Source organism: Mesoplodon mirus (genome assembly GCF_964341445.2).
Source record: "Mesoplodon mirus genome assembly, chromosome: 4".
Taxonomy (NCBI): domain Eukaryota; kingdom Metazoa; phylum Chordata; class Mammalia; order Artiodactyla; family Ziphiidae; genus Mesoplodon; species Mesoplodon mirus.
Window position 1 is genome coordinate 7,858,218 of NC_138979.1, and position 24,216 is coordinate 7,882,433.

The following is a 24,216-nucleotide window of genomic DNA, read 5'->3' on the forward strand; positions in this document are numbered from 1 at the left end:
AACTACCATATGACCCAGCAATCCCACTCCTGGGCATATACCCTGAGAAAACCATAAATCAAAAAGAGACATACACCACAGTGTTCATTGCATCAGTATTTACAATAGCCAGGTCATGGAAGCAGCCTAAATGCCCATTGACAGACAAATGGATACAGAAGATGTAGTATGTAGATACAATGGAATACTACTCAGCCATAAAAAGAAACGAAATTGAGTTATTTGTGGTGAGGTGGTTGGACCTAGAGTCTGTCATACAGAGTGAAGTAAGTCAGAAAGAGAAAAACAAATACCGTATGCTAATGCATATATATGGAATCAAAAAAAAAATGGTAATGATGAACCTAGCTTCAGGGCAGGAATAAAGAGGTAGACATAGAGAATGGACTTGATGACATGGGGTGGGAGGGCAAAGCTGGGGCGAAGTGAGAGTAGCATCCACATATATAAACTACCAAATGTAAAATAGTTGGCTGGTGGGAAGCAGCGGCATATCACAGGGAGATCAGCTCAGTGCTTTGCAATGACCTAGAGGGGTGGGATAGCGAAGTTTGGAGGGAGTCTCAAGAGGGAGGGGATATGGGGACGTGTGTATGCATATAGCTGATTCACTTTGTTGTGCAACAGAAACTGACACGGTATTGGGAAGCAATTATACTCCAATAAAGATCTATTAAAAAAATAATGGTAAGCAAAGTTGATCTACAAGGGCTTATTGTCTAAAAAAAGTTAACTATCTAAAAATAAACAATTCATAATAATTTTGGTAGTCTGGAAGATGAACATTTTTATGAATTACTGAAAATTCAAGTTACTGTTGGGAGAAGACAAAGAGTACTGTACTGTGATTTACGATTATGAATCATAAAATGTCAAATTTCTGTTAAAAGAGAAAATTCTTTATTGTTTATATTTTATGTTCCAGGGAGCAAAGAGTGATTTCAGTTTCTTGGTGGTTTACGTCCCTCAAGTACCCTTCAAAGAATGCTTACAAGTTTACGCATGTCTGCAGAAGTTGATGAGTCCCACAAGAAAAGACTTCCAGGTACAAAAAGTTTTTCTTTACTATACTCAGGTGTCACGCAGATTGGAATTCTATTAGAGACAATTCGTTAGTATGATATGTTGGCCATATTTTCATGATTTAAATTAATTTTGCAAACCTTTATTGAGCATCACCATCTTCAGGGAAGTGCAGAAAAACATAAAGATGCGGAAGACTTGGTTCTGCCCAAGGATATATAGGTTGGTGGGCTCCCTAGGCATGGTAATAGATAACCATGTGTGGTAAGACAGGAAATGTGCTCCAAGAGGATATAAACAGAGTGGTGAAGGAGGGAGCTTGGGGAAGGAGTGAGGGGTTCCCATGGAAACAGGTGTTCAGGGGTCCTGAAGCTGATGGTCCTTAAGCCTGCGTGGGGACTTGGAGAACAATCGAGTCCCAGGACCAGAGTCACTAGAGCACTGGGGACACAGACTCGAGCAGACTTTGCTTAGGATTGGCCCTGTCTACAAAATCACTAACGGAATTCAAATTCGCTAGGAACACATCCCCTGACATTTGAAAGCTGGCCTTCCAGGTGGATTTGTATGGACTCTCACTATGTATTTTGAGCCTCTGAGTCCAGAAGTAGAGGTGTCAGCAGGCAGTCTGACTTGTTGAGTTGGAGTTTGCTCTAATGCCTCCCTCTTGTTCCAGGTCCCCGCTCCTTCCTTTCAGAACCTTTTTGAATTCTGTCTGAGTGCACTTCTTGCTGCCCCGCCTCGTAGACTTGTCCCCATTCTATTCAATAAGATGTCAATGCACCGACTACCTAAGGACCTGGGAAAGTTGAGCAGCATCCCAGATTGATTTCATTTCAAACCGCTTTACAGATACTCCAACAACTTTCACCTCCTGCCCACTGTATATGCCCCTAGAATTTCCCTGTCTCTCCAGGAATCCATGCCAACAAAAAGGGGTGAATCAGAAAGGAAAACTCAATTATATTACACTTCTAATAAGCTCATTGCCCAAAGTCTACCAGGCCATCACTTGTTCTGGTCCTTAGGGCTCTAGACCGTCAGGCCAGTGTTTCTTTTTATACTTGTGTTAAGGAGTTGGGTCTGGATAGGAAGGAGTCTGAAGTACGGCACGGGTTGCTGCAGCAGCAAAGAGGATGCTGCCTGAGTTTCCACACTACCAGCCAGAACTGATGACTCAGCAGTACTGATGCCTGCCTTCCATTCAAGGTCGTAACAAGGGATTTGTCCTGGGCAGAGAGCCAGTACACCACCTGACTGGCAGATGCCTTTGTCCAGAGCTCTTAGGTTCTCCTCCCACGCAGAGGGGCCCTAGTGGTCCTGGGAAGAAGCAGTCCTATGACCCAGTATGTAAATGAACTCCTTGCAATGGATTTTGGGGACTTGGCGGTGCTGCCCTTTTGCAGGTTCTGAAAGAAGGGCTAATCTTCCTTACAAAACTCTTTTAGAAATTGTGCCAGCCTGGAAATGGCATTATAGGGCCCTAATGAGCAGATAACTGGGACATCAGGAGACCTGGCTGGTCACTTTGATGTAAAATGAGAGAGGCGGGTAGATGGTATGTATAATTAGTCTTTGTCTTAATCAAATTCCAGCCACATAATCAACACCTAGTCCCAACAGCGGCTACAGATGAAATGGACAAAACTCTAGTAATTAAGGTAGACTTCCCAAACATTTATATATATATTCTCTCATTCTATGTGAACACATGGTGTATAGGAGCATTAATATTTAACATAACTGCATGGTTGAGACCATTTCACAATATGTGGCTGGAGGAGTCTGAAATTTACCATCTACTTATTGACTTTTTGGGCATTTGGTATTAATTATTTTATGTTGAACATTCTAGGCATTTTTTTTCAGGGACTAATTAGGTTGTATTTCTGTTTCCATTTGGGAAACCTCAGAAGGGGAGGGAGGCTTACCTCTGAACATTGTGTAATTAATTCTTTTTTAGCTCTTATTCTAGCAAAAGTAAGGAATGAAGATATCTCTATGGCTTTCTCATTCTAGCCTCAACTGTCTTTTCTTGTGTTGGGCCCAGCTCAGGGGCTCCTAGGTCCCTCCTGTTAGCAACGAAGAGAAAGAATGAGGTGCTGGCTGCCAGCATCTGGTTTCATTCTAAAGTAGAAACAATATTTAAATTACATGTTAATGCTGGCCCTGCCCATATGCAGCCCTGGGAGAAATCATTACTAAGACAGGAATTAATGTGATGAAAGAACAAGTGATAAACATGGAAATAAAGTAGTTAATGGCAACTATTTCATAAGATAGTGTAATAATATTTAGCAGAGACATTACATTTTCTCTTACATTATTTATATTTTTAGGTTAATTTCCCTCTGGTTTCTATATTACATGACTTGTATAATTTTGTTTTTAAAAATACTCTGGAATGGAAAACTTTCCTATATTGCATATGGTGAATTTAACTAGTTTATCCTTTAATATCTTTAGTACTCTTAAGTAGACTTCTTCCTGAGAATGTGATTAGAAATATTTAGTACATTCCTATGAAATGCTAATATTGTTCTGTTTTTTACATTAGTAAATATTTGAAGTATAAAACCATTTTTTAAAAATAGCATGTTGGTGGGCCTCCCTGGTGGCGCAGTGGTTGAGAGTCCGCCTGCCGATGCAGGGGATACGGGTTCGTGCCCCGGTCTGGGAGGATCCCATGTGCCGCGGAGCGGCTGGGCCCGTGAGCCATGGCCGCTGAGCCTGTGCGTCCGGAGCCTGTGCTCCGCAACGGGAGAGGCCACAACAGTGAGAGGCCCGCGTACAGCAAAAAAAAAAAAAAAAAAAAAATAGCATGTTGGTGGATTTGCTCATGGTCATAGAAGCTACACCTTTGGAAATAATTCCTGAGATTCATTCCCAAACCCCTTTGCTCTCTCTCTTGTATTAAAACACATCGCTAGGGAGTGTTTGGTCTCCAGTCTCCTGTGAGGGAAAAGTTGGAAGTCAACCCTGAAAGGTACATTCACAGAGAATCGCCATGCAGGGGTTTGTCTACTCAACTTCACAGCAATGCTGAGTTTATAAACCCCAAATTTTCTTTGCTCCCAGCTCTTTGCTTGACTTTTCCATCTTGACATGAGCTCAGGGTGAGGAGTAAAGAATGATGCCTTCAAGTTGTGAGTTGTATGTCTTCAACTTGTTGACCTGATAGGGCCCAATCCTGTTAGTTCCTATAGGATGACAATGAATTTATCATTTATTGTCCCGTTGCAGGAATTTTTCCTTCTGCCTGATGCTCTGATTTCAGTTGTACAGTTAGGGCTGAAACTCTCTGATCTTTGTGGTTGTTGCTTGGCTGGCTGACACCTGTGTTCTGGGGTGATCTTTGGTTTGACGCAACTGGATAGCACAGTTGGCTGTTTGTAGAAGTATGCATTCCTTTAAATAAATATAGTGCACAAAAATCAAGATTTGAAGAATCCCCTGGTAGTATACTTTACAAAGAGATTATTAGTTTTGAAAAAGATTTTATCATAGCACTCAACTTTTACCAAGTGGGATCCATCCATATCTGTTCTTCATCTAACACTCCATTTGTCAGTTAGAAGCAGTGTTGCTATCTTATTTGTTTGGATTTTTGTAAAGATAGGCTACTTTCACAAATATAAGCAACAGGGAATATTAAGACAATCATCTAGATAATTCAAGCCAAAAATTACTTTGACATCATCACAAAATTATAGGGAAAGTATACCTGAATCCAAATTACCACGTATCTTGAATTTTCACATACAGCTTTGGAACTTTTTTTCATCATCAATTATGAAAATAAGTCACATAATAATTAATATTTTGGCCAAATTTCAGCCATGTTCACAGTTCTGTTTTTTTAAATAAACGTAAACAATTTTAGACCAGAGTTGTATTTGTAGAAACCTTGAGAAGATAGTACAGAGAATTCTCTTTTATAGTTTCACACAGTTTCTTCTATTCTTAATGTCTTATAACATATATGTATGGTACATGTGCCAAAATTAATGAATCAATATTGATATATAATTATCATATCAATAACAAGATAAAGTCCATACCTCATTCCGATTTTCTTAGTTTTTACCAAATGTCCCTTTTCTGTTTTAGGCTCCCGTCCAGGATAGCACATTTTACTTAGTTGTCATGTCTCCTTAGGGTCCCCTTGGCTCTGACGGTTCTTTTAGACGTTTCTTATTTTTGATGACTTTAACATTTTTAAGGCACACTGGTTCGGTATCTTGTAAAATGTCCCTCAATTGGGGTTTGTTTGGTGCTTTTCTCATGGGTAGACTGGAGTTAGGGGTTCTGGGGAGAAAGATATCAGTAGAAATAATCTACCACTCTCATCACATCATATCAAGGGTACATACTGTCAGCATAGCTCATCACTGTTGACAATGACCTTGATCACCTGGCTGAGGTGTAGTGTTTGTCAGGTAGAACACTCTTTTAATAGGCAGATTCCCACTGCATATTTAAGAGATGAAGAAGAAATTTCTTCATGTGCCACCTGTTAGGACACAGCTTTTAACTGGAAGCAATTACACCCATAATGTTAATTTTGGGCAGTGAGAAATTGCATGGATATGGAATGAATCAAAACTACCTATAGGGCTTCCCTGGTGGTGCAGTGGTTGGGAGTCCGCCTGCCGATGCAGGGGGCGCGGGTTCGTGCCCCGCGGTCTGGGAGGATCCCGCGTGCCGCGGAGCGACTGGGCCCGTGGGCCATGGCTGCTGAGCCTGCGCGTCCGGAGCCTGCGCGTCCAGAGCCTGTGCTCTGCAGCGGGAGAGGCCGCGGCGGTGAGAGGCCCGCGTACCGGAAAAAAAAAAAAAAAAAAAAAAACTACCTATAATTGACCAAACAATTGAATTTCTGATCAAGTTAAAATTTCATTTGATTTTTAAATATTTGCAAGTATGAATAAAATACAAAAATTGCTTTTAAGTTTCCTGAATCCTATACTGTAGTAAACACCAGACTTTTTACTATCAAAAGACAAAGGTTAATTGTAATTTATTCATTAAAATATTTGAATACTTCTCAGTGCTGGTATCACAGATAGATATGTTAGAATTAAAACCTATCTTTTACTTCTTCTTACCTGTGGGCCTTTTATTTGTAGGAAACAGTAAGGATTAGGGAAACGGCTTGATGTTGGTGAATGAGTTAGGTCATTAAGGAGGTTAAAAGAAATTATAACTCGTGGGCTATGTAATATGACTATGAAACATTGTCTGCATAAAAGTAGTTGTTGATAACTGGAACTCCCGTCAACTAACCCAGACACAGTCATTAATCAATATTATATACACAAACAAAGAAGACGTATTCACAGGGGTCAATTTGAAATATGTCAGTGGAGCATTTTCTCTTCATCTTGCTTAGTTTCATGCTGGCCAAATCATTAGAATTTCCTCTTTTTGGCTCTCTAGTGGATCAGCTCTTGGTCTGTGTCCATGAGAAGGCAAAATGCCCAGTTGAGCAATATATCCAATACTTTTAGGAATATCCCTGGAGATTAATTTTATTTGACCATTTAAGGGAGACATGTTTAGTGAAATACATTAACACTCTGTAGGATGACATAGTATATAAAATTACACCTGCCTGATGAGATGTTTAATAAAATTGAGCACCAGTTCTCAAACCTATGAAAAGAAGGAACAAAATATTGTTCTTTAACATGATAAGAAGTTCTACTTAATATCATAGGTAAAAATCATGTTGAATTTACATATATTCAGAGTTATTCACCCTCAACCTGCTACAAAACAATTTCATCCACTGCAGTACAATTCAATACAATTATGTACTGAGCACCTACTTTCTAATGCTCAGAATACAGTAAAGAGCAAAACAGGCTTGATTTCCAAAGCCTACATTTTAGTTTAGGGGTGTATGGGAGGGAGATAGGTAGGGAGATGAGAAATAAATACATATATGCAATGTCACATGGTGAAAAGTGCAGTGGAAAAAAATAAAGCAGGGGAGGCTTAGGAAGCCCAGGGGAAGAGGATATAATTTAAAACAGGGGAGTCAGGAGAGGCATCACTGAGAATCTAACACTTGAGCAAACTCCTGGAGGAGGTAACAGGAAGAGCTATCCCCATACCCGGGGAAGAACTTTCCAGGCATCCACAGTAGCAGGTGCAAAGGCTCTGAGGCAGGAACGTATCTGATATGTTCAAGCAATAGTGGAGTCGCTGTAGCTGGAAAGAAGCTAATGAGGAACAGAGTCTTAAGTTGCACAGAGAGAAGAGGTAGACCATTTGGGGCTTTGCAAGGAACTCTCAGCACTTTGGAAGATTTTTGAGCAGAAATATGACAATATCTGACCTTAGTGCTCAAAAATTATTCTAGCTGCTCTTTTGGATTGTGCTAAGGAGGCCATTGCAATAATGCCTGTGAGAGAGCCGGGTTGCTGACACGGAGGAGTGTAAATGGTAGGAAGGAGTGGGATTCTGGAGGAGTTTTGAAGGTAGAGTCAGCAAGTTTTGCTGACAGATAAAGGTGGATGAGAGTTTCTTTTCCGCATTGGCAGTAGGCAGGATGGAGTGGCTTTCATGACGACTATTTTATAGAGATTTCTATTTTCTTGTCCACATAATAATGTACAAAAAAGAAATGAGCTTTAAAAGGAAGTCCATTAGAAAACTATGATTATATACCTAGAAGAGCTAAAGTAATCAGGCAAAGCTATTAGAGATAATAGAACAGTGGAGAAAAACTGCTGGTCAAAAGATAGGATCACACGAATAAGTCCTATACTCAAATGCCTTTATTATCCAGCTAAAAAATATAATAAGAAAAGGCTTCCAATTTATGATAGCCACAAAATTGGATTATGTGTTAATTACACTTGTATGACGGTATATAACACATATCAAAAAATCTACAAAATTTTCATGGTGAAAAAGACTGAATACATAGAGAAATATGTCCTTTTTCTGGATAAGAAGGTTGAATGGAAGCGACAATTATTTTCTGTTTAATTTGTAGTTTTTAGACAACTTCAGTTGAAATACCAGTGATGTCACTGGTGTTTTGTTGAAGAATTCAAAATAATTGGTTCTATAGTACACTTGGAAAGACAGACAAAAAATATGAAAGTGTTAATGAAGAACTAATAATTATGAAATAGACTGTTTAAAAAACAACAACTGAGCCAGTGTAACCCTGGATTAGAAGGAAAAATATAGACTGTTGAAATAAAATAGGGCTTGCATAAATATTTTTTAGTATGTATGAATAGGTAATATATGGCAAGTGAGTATAATAGAATTATACAGAGTATAATTATTTTATACATGCTTCTAGAATAATTTGATTTCAATGTGGCAAAAAACAAATTTACCTCAAAGAATTAAAATAGAAAATTAAGTCATATGCAAAGAGTTTATTTAAGCAAAGACAGAAACCATTTTAGATTATTAGAGAAGTTATGAAGAAAAAATGGGCAAAGGTTTTAAAATAAAATTCAGACATCTGTACAATTAAAATAAAACAAAGATAAAATAGCAGCAAAATAAAGAAAATATTTTTAAGTACTTGCAGGAAGTCCAAGTGTCACATGGGCAGTGTTATTAAATGTTCTTTAGGGTTTCTGATGTTTTACAAATATATTTATGCAACAGATAGAAATTCAATAAATAAAAAATATAAAGAGCTTATAAAATCTCTAAACTACCACCAAATCTCCCACAGACAAGCATATATGTCTACATCTATTTACAAATATTGTGTAAGCAAATAAGTCACACAAAAGAAAAACTTCTTAACCTCATTTATAAGAAAGTAAATAGAAATTAAACTAGTTCCAGAGTAAATTACACACCTATTAAAGTAAGTCAACATCAGAGGAAGTGCCAATGAATCCTGAAGGTGCCATGTGCAGTAGAGATGACACTATAAATTGATTCAGTTCTTCAACAGGACAATATTTTAGGCAACATGAAAATATTTTTAGCTTTATTCTAGGAATCTTAGTATGGGGAAGCTTTTGTATGAAAATAATCTAAAGGAAAACAAACGTCATCTGTACAAAGGTGAATTATAGTGGTATTACCTGGGATAGTTACAGCAATAACTAGAAACCAAATAAATGTTCAACACTTGAGAATAGTGAAGTAACCTATAGTTTAATAATCTGATGCTGGGATAGGGAGGGTAGGAGGGAGACACAAAAGGGAGGGGATATGGAAACATATGTATATGTATAACTGATTAAATTTGTTATAAGGCAAAAAAAAAATAATAATCTGATGCAAGGCTGTTTATTATGAGCTTAAGGTGGTGAATTAGAAAAATAATTATCAGATAAGGATTATAGGGAGAAATAGCAAAAGACGAAATTTTGATCATCATCCAAATATCACAGAATGTTTACCTATGGCTAAAGGTGAGAGATGTTATCAAGAAAGGTAGTTGAGTCTAGGTGAAAGAATTTGGGATGTAATTTGTGTAACGTTTTAAAAAATCAGCATTAAAGAATTAACGTGAACATCTACATATAGCAATGCATTAATGGGAGGTATTTGGGTGTTACAAGAAATGTATTGATTTGACCATTTCCTATGCTTTGTCTTCCTTAAGCAGTATTGCTCATTGCATTTTGGAACTGGGGTGGCAAAAACACCAAGGCTGTCAGCACCTTCGTTCTGTGGGCCCTTGGGGAGGGGAGTCCTGGAGTAGGTGGGGCTGGGGGAGTTGACCCAGGCCTCTGTGCTGCATGGAAGATACATGACCTAGGGTTGGGGACAGAGTTGGAGTCTCTTGTGGAACTGGAATGCTGGGCAGAGGACAAAGGCAGAGCCAGCCACGTGGATCCAGCCAGCCCAGCAAGGGTGTGGCAGATGAAGGCTGTGCGTACATCTTGGCACAATATCGGATGCCACTGGGCTCCTTGCCCTGGTTGAGAGCTAAGAAGGACTGTATTTGCTGGTGAGAGGCATTTGTAACCCCCCTGGATAGCCCAGGGAGGCCAGGGGTGGAGCTACCATCTGCAGTTGTCCTTCAGAGGAGCAGGTAGAGACCTGGTGTTTGAGCCTGGGTCTGGGCTACAGCAGGACAGGGTAGGTTCTGGGCCGGGGTCTCTGAAAAACATTACAGAGAGTGTCCAAGAGAAGCATGCCCTCATGTAGGCCTTGTAGGGGGTGGTCATCCACTCTGGAACCCTGTGCATTCATGTTAGGCAACAGCTCTGAGTGAGGGGCCTGGCCTGGGGAGCGGGGTGGGGAGAGAGGAGGTGTGAACCATCCAGGGACCAGCATCTCCCAGGGCATTTTATCCTGGTGAAGCAGAAACATGAGGACTGTCTACTGAGATCAAGACCATGGAGTGAAGGTGCTTCAAGCCCTCCTTAGCAGATTAAAATATCTGTTTCCACTCCTCCTTCACATTTTCTCAACATTTCTGTGCATTTCCACCTTTCTCTTCATCTCATGGGAAGACGCAGCCCTCTTTCCAGTGAAAAGTAACCCCTCTGTCTGGGATCCATTCTCCCTTGATTCCTTTGGGATTTATAGCGCCCTTTGTCTTTTCATCTTGCTGGCTTCTTGTTATATGCCTTAAAACACAGCCAGGGTTCTTCTGCTTTCCATAGCCACAAACAAACAGCAGTGTCTTCTCTTGATCCTACTAGCTCCTCAATCTGTGCCTTCCTTCTTATTTAGGTATTAAATGATTTCTAAAAACATCATTATTTTACGTATTGAAAATATAACGTAAGGACAATTCGAGAAGTTTTAAACAGGAAAAAAATCAATCATACCATTCTAACAGAACTAACTTAATTCTGGGGGTAATTATCATGTCATCATGTTCCTTAAAAAACAACTTTATTGAGGTAAAATTAACATGCAATAGCCTGCAGATATTTGAAGTGCACAGTTTGAAAAGTTCTGACACATTTCTACATCCATGAAACCACCACCCTAATGAAGATAATGACATACTCATCACCCCCCAAAGTTCCTCGTGCCCCATGGTAATCCCTTCCTCCTGCCTACTCCTTGTTAGGCATCCACTCCTTCCCACCCCATCCCTATTCCCCAGACAACTAGTGATCTGCTTTCTGTCACTATACATTAAATTTTCTGATCCATGAGTCCAGTATATCTCTCCATTTATTGTCTTTAATTACTTTCAGCAATGTTTTATAGTTTTCAATGTAAAGACGTTTCACATCTTTGTCAGATTTATCCCTAAGTATGTCATGTTGTCTGATGCAATTATAAATTCTATTTTTAATTTAAATTTCCTATTGTTCATAGTTGGTGTATAGAAATACAATTGATTTTTGAATATATCTTGTATCCTTCAACTTTGCTAAACTTGCTTATTAATTCTAGTAGGTTTTGTGTGTGTGTAAATTCCATAGGGTTTTCTACATGAGAGATCAAGTTGTTTGTGACTGAAGATCATTTTATTTTTTCTTTTCCAAACGAAAGATGTTTTCTTTCCTTTTCTGATCTTATTGCACTGTCTGGTATCTCTAGTTTGATGTTGAAGAGAAGTCCAGAGAGTAGACAACCCTGCCCTGTTTTTGATCTTAGGGGGAAAGCATTTGGTCATTCTCACTAAATATGATAATAGCTGTAATTTGTTGTAGATGCTTTTTTGTCAGGTTGAGAAAGTTCACTTCTATTCCTGAATTTTTAAAAAAATCAGGAATAGATTTTGAATTTTGTCAATTGCTTTTTATATGTCTGTTGAGCTGATTTTATGGTTTTTCTTTTTTAGTTTTTTATTATGATGAATTATACTGGTTGCTTTCAGAATGTTAAATCAACTTTGTATTCTTGGGATAAGTCTTGGCTGGTCATAATGTATTATCTTTTTAATATATTGTTAAGTTCTATTTTCTATAATTTTGTTTAGAATGTTTGCATCCTTGTTCATGAGGGATAATTAATTTTTAGTTTTCCTTTCTTATATTGTCTTTGTCTGATTTTGATATCAAGGTAATGCAGGCTTTATAAAATGAGTTCAGAAATATTTCCTCCTCTTCCATGTTCTCAAAGAATTTATGGAGAATTGTTATTTCTTCCTTAAATATTTGCTGTAATCAGTGAAGCCATCTGGGCCTGAATTTTTTTTGGGGGGGGTGGGAAGTTTTACTTCTTTCTTTCCAATCTGTTTGCCTTTTATTTACTTTGTATTGCTGAAAAAGTCTATATTTTGCTTTTGTTTTTTTAAGTTACTTTTGTTGGATTAAAGAATCATTGAATGATGGTTTTTCCTTTAAATTTTTTAAACGATGTTGCTCCACTGTCTCCTCGCTTATGTTATCAATATTTCTGATAAGAAATCTAATGTTACCTTTACATTTGTTCTCCTGTGCGTAATATATGATTGTTTCCCTCTGGTTGCTTTCAAAATAGTTTCCTTATCACTGATATTGTGCAATTTGATTATGATATGCTTTGGTGTAGTTTTCTTCTGGTTTCTTATGCTTAGGGTTTGTTCAGCATATAATATGGGGAAGTTCTGGCTGTTATTTCTTCAAATATATTTTCTGTGTCTCCCTTTCTTCAGGGATACAAATTGCACATATATTAGGCTGCTTGAAGGTACCCCACAACTCATAGATGCTCATTCTGTTTTGTTAAAAAAATTTTTTTTAATCTCTGTCTTTCAATTAGAATAGTTTTTAATCTCTGAAAGTTCAAATTGGTTCTTTTTTTATACCTTCTATGTCTCTACTTAACTTTTTGAACATATTTAATAAAATTATAATAACTCTTTTAATGTTCTTTTCTGCTAACTCTAACATCTTTGTTAGTTCTGGATGATTTTGATTGATTTGTCTGTTATTAAATGGTCATATTTTACTACTTCTTTCCATACCTGGTAATTTTTATTAGATGCCAGACATTGTAAATTTTACCTTTTTGGGTGCTGAATATTTTTGTATTTCTATAAATGCTCTTTAGCTTTGTTTTGGAACACAGTTAACTTACTTGGAAGTAGTTTGATGCTTTCATGTCTTGCTGTTCAGATTTGCTAGGCAGACTCAGGGGAGTGATCAATCTATGGCCAATTATTCATCACTACTGAGGCAAGAACTTTCTGAGTGTCCTACCTAATGCACCATGAATTATGAGGCTTTCCTGGCTGGATGTGTGAACAGGTACTATTCCTGGTCCTGTGTGAGCACTGGTCACCAATCTTTCTAATCCTTTTAGGTGGTTCCTTCCCCAGTTTCTGATAGTTTCCTCTCAGTGGTCAGTATTCAACTGAATACTCAAAGGGACCCTTGTATAGATCTCTGAACTTCTCTCTCTCTGTACCTCTCTCATCTCCGGTACTCTGTCCTGTGAACTCTATCCATCCTGGTGTCCTCTGACTCTCAGCTTTGTCTCCTAAATTTGGGGAATCTGCTTGATTCCACTTGGGATCCCTTCTCTGTCCTGTGGCCTGGAAACACTCTTAATTCAATAATTCGGGACAATTAGAAGGTGTATTGTAGATCATTGTCCTTTGTCGTCCTGCGCCCAGTATCTTGAAAAGTATTGGTTCATATAGTTTGTCCATTTTTTTGTTTGTTTTAGGTGGGACGGTAAACTTGTTGCCTGTTACTCCATCTTGGCTGGAAGCAGAAGTTCATTCATATCCTCTTAAAATACAACTATTTACATGGTTCAGTTAGACTATATGTATCATTTTATGGTCATATACACATTATATCTCAGACAGACAGTTTCCCTATTTCTAAATAGTTTTCATAATTGCCCTTTTAGTAGCTGCAAAATATTCCACCGTGTGCCAAATTTATTTGAGACCTTTTTATACATTAAAGAATGATTGATTCCAAAAAAGAATTTCAGGTGGCTTACTGACAAAAAAAAAGCCTACTAAACAAGAGTAATACATTATGAATTAAAAGGAAAAACAAGGCTGAGAAAAACCAAGGAAGTGATAATGTCAGCTGTGATAATATCTGCTCTTATTGAAAGTAAAATTAGGCTTTGGGCATTCTGGCCGCCAAATGTGCCACCTGGGATTAGTTCCGTTATTTTCATTATCCAAATGTAAAGGAGACTTAAGGGGAGCTAACAGTTATTGAATGCCTACTATGTGCTGCTTAACCTAAGGTATAATAATATTTGATTTGATTTTCACCTCACCCTCCTGCTACCCACTTGGGGTCACAGAGCAAATGACAGGATAGCTTTCTGATTCCCAAGAGTAAAATGGCACAGCAGAGATTCTGAGGCTAAAGCCATCGGTCACACAGGCTGCCTCAGGAGGGACAGACATTTTCCTTGTACTAAATTCCAAGAGAAATTTCTCACATGGGGCAATTTTTACAGGCAGCAATGAGTGACCCAAACATCAGAGTCTACTCAACAGTTTCATACTAAATACAGAAGAGGTTTTTATTGGCTTTTTTTTTTTTGCAACAGCTTTTCGTGCGTATGACATTGAACTGTCCTTCAACTGCGGAGCTTTTAGCAGGAGCTACATGGAAAGGAATTATGTAGCTTTCCTGGGATGTAACATTAGCCAAGGATGGAACTTAGTTACTTGGAGGACAGGATTACTGTTCTCCACACGTCCTAGTTCTGTGAACTTGATTGCTCTTGGACAAGGCTTTGAAAAGACCTAGATAGCTCATATCTCACTATTTGTTTGTTTGTTTGTCTGTTTGTTTGTCAAGTGTCTGTTTTACACTAATTGACTCCTCTTCCTTACAGATTGCCCCACAATCCTTCCACTGTGATTTCTAGGTCCGTAGCTCTACTAAGCTCTGGGCATCTTTGTTGAGGGACCATTGTCACTGGACCTCTGGGGTTCTCTCCCTCCTCCTCTGTCAGACTGCTAGTTCTCCTCACAAACTCCCCATGTTCTCCCCAACCCTTCCCGGGTGTCTTTGTCTTTGCCCCTTTCTTCTTGTATTTAACATTTTAGCATCTCCATTGGTGCCCAGTTGAATATTATTGAGCACCTACTGCTCTGAGCTTGATGATCAGAGCTGTAGGATTTCACAGAGAGGAATGGTACCTAGTTCTGACATCTGGTTGTTGATGTTATTATCCTCCTAGTAGGAGGATAATAAAAGAAAGTGAATAACTGTCATAAAAAACAGTAACTTAAAAGTTGTCCAGACAAAGCAAATTTGAATGCCCAAATGGAAAAATTAGGAAATAATGCATGGAGGATATAACTTTGACATTGAAAGTTTTGTAACCGTGCACACTTTCACCAGACTCGGTTTATGTACCGCCCAGCCTTGCTTGGCCCTGCCATGGCCTCCGGGATTTAGCTGTGTGCTCAGTGGGGAGCCCAGCTGCTGTCACTGTCCCTTCCCTCCTTCTAGCCCTGCCGGCCATCCCAGCCTCCTTCAGGGTGTGGGCCAGGCTGTGGGCCAGCTTCCATCACATGCACTGAGGAAGGACCTTCAGCAGTTCCAGTGCCCGTGTCCCATCTGACTGACCCACAAAGGCTGAGGGTGTCCCTCTGTTTCTGGGCTCAGGTGCCATGCCTTTCTGTTCACAGCTACCTGGAGGAGCTGGTCAGGTAACTCTGAAATGTAAGGGAGCTCATGACCTGTGGAGTCCCTTTGGCCAACCAGAGTCAGCTGATGGGCAGGAGCAGGCTGGTGACCCCCCCCCACACTTCCTCTCTTTGATGTACTATCCCAGGGAATAAAGTTCCATGCCTGTCTGGACACCCTTCCTCACCACCGAGCATCTATACTGTGACCAGCCGCGGAGGTACCACCTGGCACCCACTCTCATCCCCTCCCACCTCCTTCACTCTTGCTGCCCTGAGATGACACATCCCAATAATGTCTTCATGTGTGAGATCTGCTATAGGCGCTGTTCTCTAGATTCTTTCTTCTAGGGCAAAGATCCAGGGTGAGGCTTTACAAGCAAAGTACAGAGAGAGGAAGGCAGGTGTGCCAAGGTCCAGCATTGGTGGCTGACATGAAATCTCTCACCCTAGTGTGTTTCAGGCTTCTCGACATCCGGAACCTCTTGGGCTGGGCCCTCTTCGGGGTGCACCCTCCCTCTGCCCACATCCGCCAGTTGCAACAGCACCGATATTCACTGTTTCCTTATGCTTTCTATATTTTCCAAGTACTTAGTCCATGTGGAATCATAAACCAGGAGTCATAAAAAAGAGGTTCTGTTTATTCCTTTAATTCCAGCTCAAAAACGAAGACGTTCTTAAAGCTGAAAGTAAACTCTCTCTGCTCTGTGCTGCCTGAACGGTTTTTAGGTCACTTTATAGCATTTATCACATAATGTCTTGTACCATAAATGATTCTTGGGTATCATCACATCTACCAGATAAAAAGCTCCATGAGGGGAGAGATTATGACTTGAGTTTTGCACCTTCTACAAAGCCTATCATAGAACACAGCCCACAGTAGGCACTCAGCAAAGATCAGTTGAATACACTTAGCAGCCTATCCACGAAGTTGAGATAACCCTGTAGATACGTTCCTTAAATTATTACTATTATTATGGTTAATTTTGAATTTTTTTATGAAACCCACCAGCAAATCTAGAATGTTCTGACAGCTTGGTGCAAAGCCACACTCACGTGACTCAGATCATGCTGTGAATTTCCAAGCACCTGACAGTGGGGAGTGATTCTCAGAAGTTCCTGAGGTCAAGGGCGTTAAAGTCCAATCCAACATGGAAGGGAGTTTTGACCCATTGGGCCACCATAGGATAAACAATGAGAGAAGAAACTTTTCATTCCCTCAGTATTTTTGAGCACTTACTTTATGCCAAGCACTGTGATGATCAAATAAATTGCTTTTAAGGGTATAAATTATATAGGGGTAACAGCTATACCCATCCATAGGAACTTTTAAAAGTTATTAATTTCTTCCCCCCCAGTTTTTATTTAGAAAATTGTTCTCCATGTTGCTATACTTCATACTGTGTAGTTAATTCTAAGGAGTTTTTGGAGTCATTACAGCAGGTGAGTAAAGGGAGAAATCAGAAAAGGACATGAGAAACTGTTACCAGAAGTATTAGTAATTGCTATTTTTAGTTGAAAAAGTGGACTCCATAATAAGATATAAGCTTGGCAGTGCTCATAAAAAAAGATGCTTTAATTTTCTTAAATCTTTGACTCTGGGAAGCCTTTGGAGCCAGTCATTACATAACAAGACTGGGCAGACTTCCTTTTTTTTTTTTCCTTTGACGTCTTCCCAGGAAAATGCTGCATGATATGATTTTCAAAGCTAATTTCCCTTTTTTCTTGTCTTAAGCAGTGTCCCTTGCTACAAATTAGCCTCCCATGCCTCCCTAAGCTAGAGAGTCGCCTTCAAAATTCCTAACAGGCAGCCTGGTGGAGAGATGGGAGGGAAGAGAAGGGAGGGAGCAAGGCGGGAGGGAGGGAGGGAGAGAGAGGTAGAGGGTGTCTGTCTGCCGTGTACATGTGGTGCAGGCAGGGAGATCAGAACGCTCACAGAACAGGCAGTGTAATTACATGGTCCTTGGAAGTATGTCAGCCCCACGGGGGAACTCGGCTTGCCCTTCTACTTAGGGAGGAAAAGTAGATTTGGGGATGGTGGAAGGGGTCAGTTCATACCTGACTTCCTGCTCGGCAAGGATGAGGGCATCTGCTGATCTCCAGTGACTGCCTGATGCTCCTGGTCAGGCTCCGCTCTCTTGCTCCCAGATACTTGATTTTGCAAAAGGAACACACCTTTCTGCAGGAAAGAAGCTACTGACCAGATTGCGAGCGGTAGGTTGACATCCAGCGTGTTTATGCAGCAGAATTGCTGAGAGATGCAGAGAAAGCGGGGCGTGGGTGGGGTGTTATTCAGGCTGATTGATTTATCTCCAATAGGAAATGATTTATTTTAATTGTCAGTTAAAAGAAGAGTTGCTGCCTAGGCTAAGGTATCAGTTAAGCATCCTATGTTCTAAGCTTTTATGTTTGTGTTTGATGTGGCTTCTGTGCTCGTACAGCTTAGGGAAGCTAGGCAGGGCTCACCTTTAAATAACCTGCAGCTTCCTATTTTTCCTTTTTTTTTCCTCTCTCCCTAAGCACTATTCCCACCCCTTCTTGCCAACATCCCCCTGACCTCCCCTGCCACCCCCTGTGAAATGTGGCCTCTCCTCATCCCGAGCCCTTTGCACCCTGAGTCTGGATTTCTGGCTGTTTTGCTGCAGGTTTCTGTGGATGCTCTGCAGTCACCCAGGGCCCAGGCGGACTGACTGTGCAGGAGGTTTGTGCATGGGAGTCGGAGACCATGGCAGTGCAGCTGGTGCCAGACTCCGCGCTCAGCCTGCTGATGGTGAGTGCTTGCGAGGTGGAGCCCACACCCCGCACACCGTGGTCTGCTGCTGCTGCTTCAGTGGCTGCAGACACGTTCACACTCGCTCTGCTTTATCCCACATGCTCTTCTGAGATGGTTTCTGGGGTAAAAGTCTCAGCCATGACAAAGCATTCCCAGGGAAAAGAAGCGTTAGATTTGCCGTTTTAGAAACTTGTTGCTTAATGCTATTTTGAGAGATGTGCTGGCAAACAGGTGCTGAGAGCCCCTGGAAATAGATTCCCACCAACGCCTCCCCCGGCTCTCTGCATCCTTCCCCCCGCCCCACCCGCGCCTTTTGTATCTAAATCGGGGTAATCATGTTTGTTTACATCTTCTGTGGCAACTGTGGAATTTTTTTGCCCGCAGGGTGATGGAATAGGCTCTTCGTTCTAGGTACCCGTGTGTCTGCTTAGATTTCCCCATAGAAGCAGCCCAGGGGATTGGCTGTGGCCTTTTGTGGCACTTGGGCTGCAGAGCTGGAGAACACTTATCTCCCGACCACAATTGCTGGGGAGACCCTGGCAGGCCTCGTGTGGATCACTGACCTACTTTCCGCTGCTCTGTGGTTTCCCTCATGTTAAGAAGTCCTCCTCTCTTAGTATATTTAGGCAGACAAGGTCAGTGGCATCACCTTGTTTTAACCCAGTCGACCTTTTGCTTGACCCTAGGTTCAGGGTTTGCTTTTGCTGTCCTGTTGCTACACACTCCTCCTCACCGAGTAGCCCACATGCCCTCAGAGATGCTGACGGAAGCTGCCTGTGTCAGCTCGGTGTGTGAATGGGTGTCACAGTGACCCGGGAGATTTTACACACAAAGCATAAGTACTTCACCTGTGTCTACTGATCTCTGTTTTCCCACTGAGAAAGGGAGGTGCTGCTTTTTGAGACCTGGGGAGTTTATTAAGTTCGCTGGGAAGAGAAGCCAGCTGGGAGTCTGTCTCCTGGGTGGGGAGCCAGGTCAAGCTAAGAGACAGATACCTTGGTTCTGTGTTACCCCGGGTGTGGTTTCGGCCACAGAGGTATCTGAAATGATTGAGGACTCACGGGTCTCTGCTGACTTCCGATGTCACTGGGAGAGAAGGATGGGAAAGAATGACATTTGTTTTCTGGGGAAATTACCCTTTATACGTCTTCCGTCCCTCATGAATTCTGTTGTCTGGTGATGCTTTAGCCTCCATTGTCCGCCTGTGGCCACGTAAGTGGATGGTAGGGGTTCTGAGGATTGGTGACTGTAGCAGGCACAGAAGTGGCCGTAACTGTGAGGACCAGGGGACTCCCGGGAAACTGGGAGTCTGGGTTACGTGCGAAAAAAAAACAGAGATGTGTACACTCACCTGCAGGTATGCACGTATATATTATCTAATACTGTTTAATAATACAGAAATGAATCCTGCATTATGCTAAGGCAGAGAAGAAACATGTTCTTGAAAAATGGCCTGCTTGCCTCCAGATTTCTGCTCTGAATTCTCCCCTGTGCTTCTGAGCACTTGGATTTGTGTCTGTTTTCCTGGGATCCCTAAGGATTCATTCTCGGTGCCCACGCAGCTCAACATCCTGGTCCAGCTGCTCCGGCCACATACACACCCAGGTTCTACTGTTCCTGGGGCTCCCAGATATTATGGTTGCCACCCTGGAGGTCTCTGCAGCCCAGACTTTATCCTCTGTTTGTCAGCGGCCTCTGCCCTCAGATCTCCCCCCAGCGCTCACCTCCTGCCCGGATTAAAGGATTGTGCGCACATCTTGCTCGGAAGGAGGGGGAAATAGCTCTTGACACTGTGATGGACCATTAGATTAGGGAACCCTGGAGCATTGTGTGTAATCGGGGTCAATGCATGTTTTCTGGTTCACATGTGGTTTGCGGGAATTTTCTGCTACGGACTTCATTGCTTTTTTCATTTTTAAAGGGTAACACTTAAAGCAATTGCGTCCCTGACCGACTACATGAGTCTCAAAATTTATAAGCAAGTTCAGGAGGAAAGAAGGGAGGAAAAGAGGCCATTTAACAGAGTTGCTTTGGCCATGAGTTCAGGAAGGAAGCTGTAAACAGTATTATTTATTAGCTAATCAATCAGCCAATCAGTTCTCAGTATTTATGGAGCGCTCACTGACTTGAGGGAAGCAGCATGGTGTAAGACCAAGAGCGGGGGCCCAAAGAAATACCCAGTTTGGGGGAAGGTGAGTATCAGGGTGCCTGATTGCAATTGTGGTTCTGTGCCATGGAGTCACTGGGCTGCAGGGAAGGCCAGGCAGGGGGATACAGCCATGCCCCTTGCTTTTGGATAAGGAGACAGCCAGAGGGTATATTCAGTGTAGACTCTAAATGGTTCAGGGCAGAAGGTGTTTACTTTGTTGTGGAAATGGCAGCAGAGTCTGGAGCTGGAGAGCCCTGTGTTCTGTTCCCAGCTCTGCCGCTCACTGGGTGATCCTGGATATGTCCCATCCTCTCTCTGTTCCTTAGCCATTTGCTAACTGAGGGGGTCATACTCATCACTAGGGTCCTCTTCAGCTCTGTTAAGCATGATTTGAGACCTCTAGGGATGATATCTAGAACAGAGCTCCTAATGCTTTATTCGGCATTGTGTCTTATTTGCATCCTTAGCACGTGAACAGTGGTGCTTTTGGAAATGTGTTTCCATCCATGAGGCTTTTATGCCAGGGCAAGTATGTTTCATAGTATTCGCTGGAATGGGTGATCATTAGGGTTCATTCACACTCTGCTATCAGGGGTCCTACCCCACGGGAGCTTCATTTGTACTATTGAACAAGAACAGGTGACTTTTGAGAAATACCTAAGGTGCCTTTGCACCCTGGTGCTGGTTTTGGGGCATCTGGGAAGGGTCCTGGGTTGTGAGCGTGCTCTGACTCTTTATGGTGGGGGGATTCCACTGATGCTTTCAGTGGGGAGCTGCCATGGGGGTGACGAGCATCCATGTAATATGGAGGCCCTCAAACAACCAAAGAAGTGTGGTCTTGGAGAGGATGAGTGCCGGTGGTGGAGACAGCCTCCCATGGTGTGGAAAAGCCCATCTTTGCAGAAGTCTTGGGAAGCAAGAAAAGATAATGCTGTGTTCACCATGCTGTTGGGAGCCTTCAGCCTGATGTGACTAATTGTAGAGCTGGGAGCTCTTGGCTGTGTGTCATTTTCTGAAGTCATGTGAGTTTGGGGGATACTGCAAGGGCTGGAAAGTACTAGAGCCAGGGATTCGTTGATTATTTCTTAGTGACAGGATAGAGATTCATAACCAAGGGCATACCGAGGTAGTATTATGGTTTTGCCTCTTAGATTCTGAAAGCTCAGACGCTGATTAAAATGGTTTTAAATGTAAGTTAGCTGGCTAGGTAATAATGCACATTATGCTTTTCTACAAACAAAATTTCTTTATATACATTATCTCACTTAATCCCTTCAACAATCCTATTTTTAAGACAAAAAAAATTGATAATCAGAATTAGGGAAACTGTCAGTGGTCACACATCAGAATTTGATGATGCAAAGTCTCAAAAGTGGGGTCCTCAGACTCTCAAGCCAGTGCTCTGATACTGCATCACAGCTTGAGAACTTGGCTACCAGGATCTTCTAACACTTTGGATCAGTCCCTCAGGGGGGGCCTTACCTCGGAGCCCTTCTGCATTTTCCATGTTTCTAGGTGGGTAACCCTGTCTTCTTGGTTGTCATTATTCTTTTCCATGTAGAAATGTAAAATCAAAAATTGATACCACAAGTATGGCTCAAGACGTGGTTTGACTCTAGCCAAATGAAGTATTTTTATATCCATAAAAGACTTGCCATGTTTTCAAGGTCCCATTCTCTTGGACTCTGTTTCCAAGAAATTGCCAAGAGTCATGTTTTACAATAGGAAAATTAAGTATGTAAAAACTCGAATTCATAAGTCAGAGAAATTAGTAGGTGGTTATTCACAATGAATGAAGGGTGTGAATTAGACTATCCTGAAGGTTCTTTCCATTCCAAGAAAAATTGGTTTCATATTTCTGGAATTTTCTCTAATAGAGTCACTCCTTGATCTGTTTTGAATAGATTCCAGTTGATAACCTGCTGTCCTTTAACTTTATCTCTCTCATTTCATTTCATTTCATTATAGATTCTTCTATCATTAGCCATTTTCCTCATTTGGACACTTTCCTTTTTAATTATCCAACAAATGCTTGCTGAGTGTCTACTCTGTACAAGAAGAATATAAGAGGGTCACTTACAGTCTAATTGGAGAAACAAGATAGAGACACATGGAGACTATGTTAGGAATTCACAGGACAGCTTCAGAGAATCACAGAAGAACTGTAATAATACAGTGCATACCATCACCAAGCAAGCCCTGGGGTGTGCTGAGTTCAGAAGTCCTGGTGTGCACTGATTGTTAGAATGGAGGAACTGGCAAAGCTAGGCAATATGATGAGGAATGGATGTGTTAAGAGAGCAGATCTGAGGTGAGGAGAGTGATTGAATTACAACCAAGTCTAGATTGTGTTTGCGAGATGGAAAAGTCATCTGGTTTAGATAGAGTGGCTGTAGGTAACACAGGGTTACATGGTTAGAAGGGCAGGCTGGGGTGTGACCAAGGTTCTAGTTCTATTACTATAACCTAATTTTCATCTAAATTCGACAAGTGGCAGACCTCTATTCAGAATTTCTGATAAGACCACAGATTTTTCTCCAGATCCCCACTGGCAAAGGGCATAGAATAAAATTCAGTTCTGTCTTGAGGAATCTTGCTCTTGAGTTAATAATAATAATCCTTATGTTTTTTCAAAGTGCTTTCACATCTGTTATCTTACCAGATGTCCACTGCAAGCCGAGTGGGACAGGCACTCTTTCTTTTATATAATGAAGCTGAGACTCAGAGAAGTTAAATGACTTGCCCAAGGTGAAATTGAGATATTACCCAGGTTTCCATGATGGCTAACTCATAAGTTTGAAAATGTGATATTGACAACCTTTATGGAAATTCAGAGAATATTACAGAGTGTAGCCATCTAAAATATTGTACATGGTGTGGGACCATCTAAACATGGGGCTTGGGACAGGGACCCTGGATGTTCTGGTCTACAGGTGTGACTGGTTCTTAGTATCATTTATCTTTCTGGTTTAGTTAAAGTAGAATAATTATTCAGAAGTCTCTGGGAAATCTCATGTCATCGTTACAACTAAGGCAGTAGCTAAAATCCTTCTTACATGCAATTATCTAGTTTCTAAGGTGCAATTTTCTATGGGTAAATCTGAAATCTTGATATCAGCAATTTTTGTCATTAGTGTTTAATGTATAAATTTATCCGTCTCAGAGGGTGAAATTTGAAATCAATGACAGTCACATCACCTCTCTTAGATCTTTTTTTTTTTTGCTAAATATATTTTTATTTCATTTTATGTCAAATCTGTCTCTCTGGTTGAGACAGAGACCTACTCAAACTAGCATTAGTGAAGAGAGAAAGGTATTGACCGATGTAATTGGGAAGTCCAAGAAATGACACAGCTCCAGAAAAAGCTGGATTGAGGACTTTGAGTGACTGTATCAAGACCCTGTTTCTCTGCCTCTCCCTGTGTCTTGATTCTAGTTTGCTCTCTGTCAACTTCAGGCTCTGACAGATTCTTCCCCCAGCAGCTCTGGGGTTACCTGTCCTTAGAGTTAATGAACCCACATAAATGAGCAAGACTTTGCTTACAAGTTCCTTTCTTACCATCTGTTTGGCCCTGTTGGATAATAGCCTTGTCCCCGGCAAATCACTGGGTCCAGGGGTGGGTTCTTTGACTAAGCAGGTTGGCTTTTGTTTCTGGACCTGAGTTGAGGAAGGAGGTGGGTCAATTGGCTGATAACTCCATCTGAATCACATGGAACGGGAAGGGCAGGTTCCAAAAGGAAAAGAACCTCCCGAAGAGGGGAAGGGATATA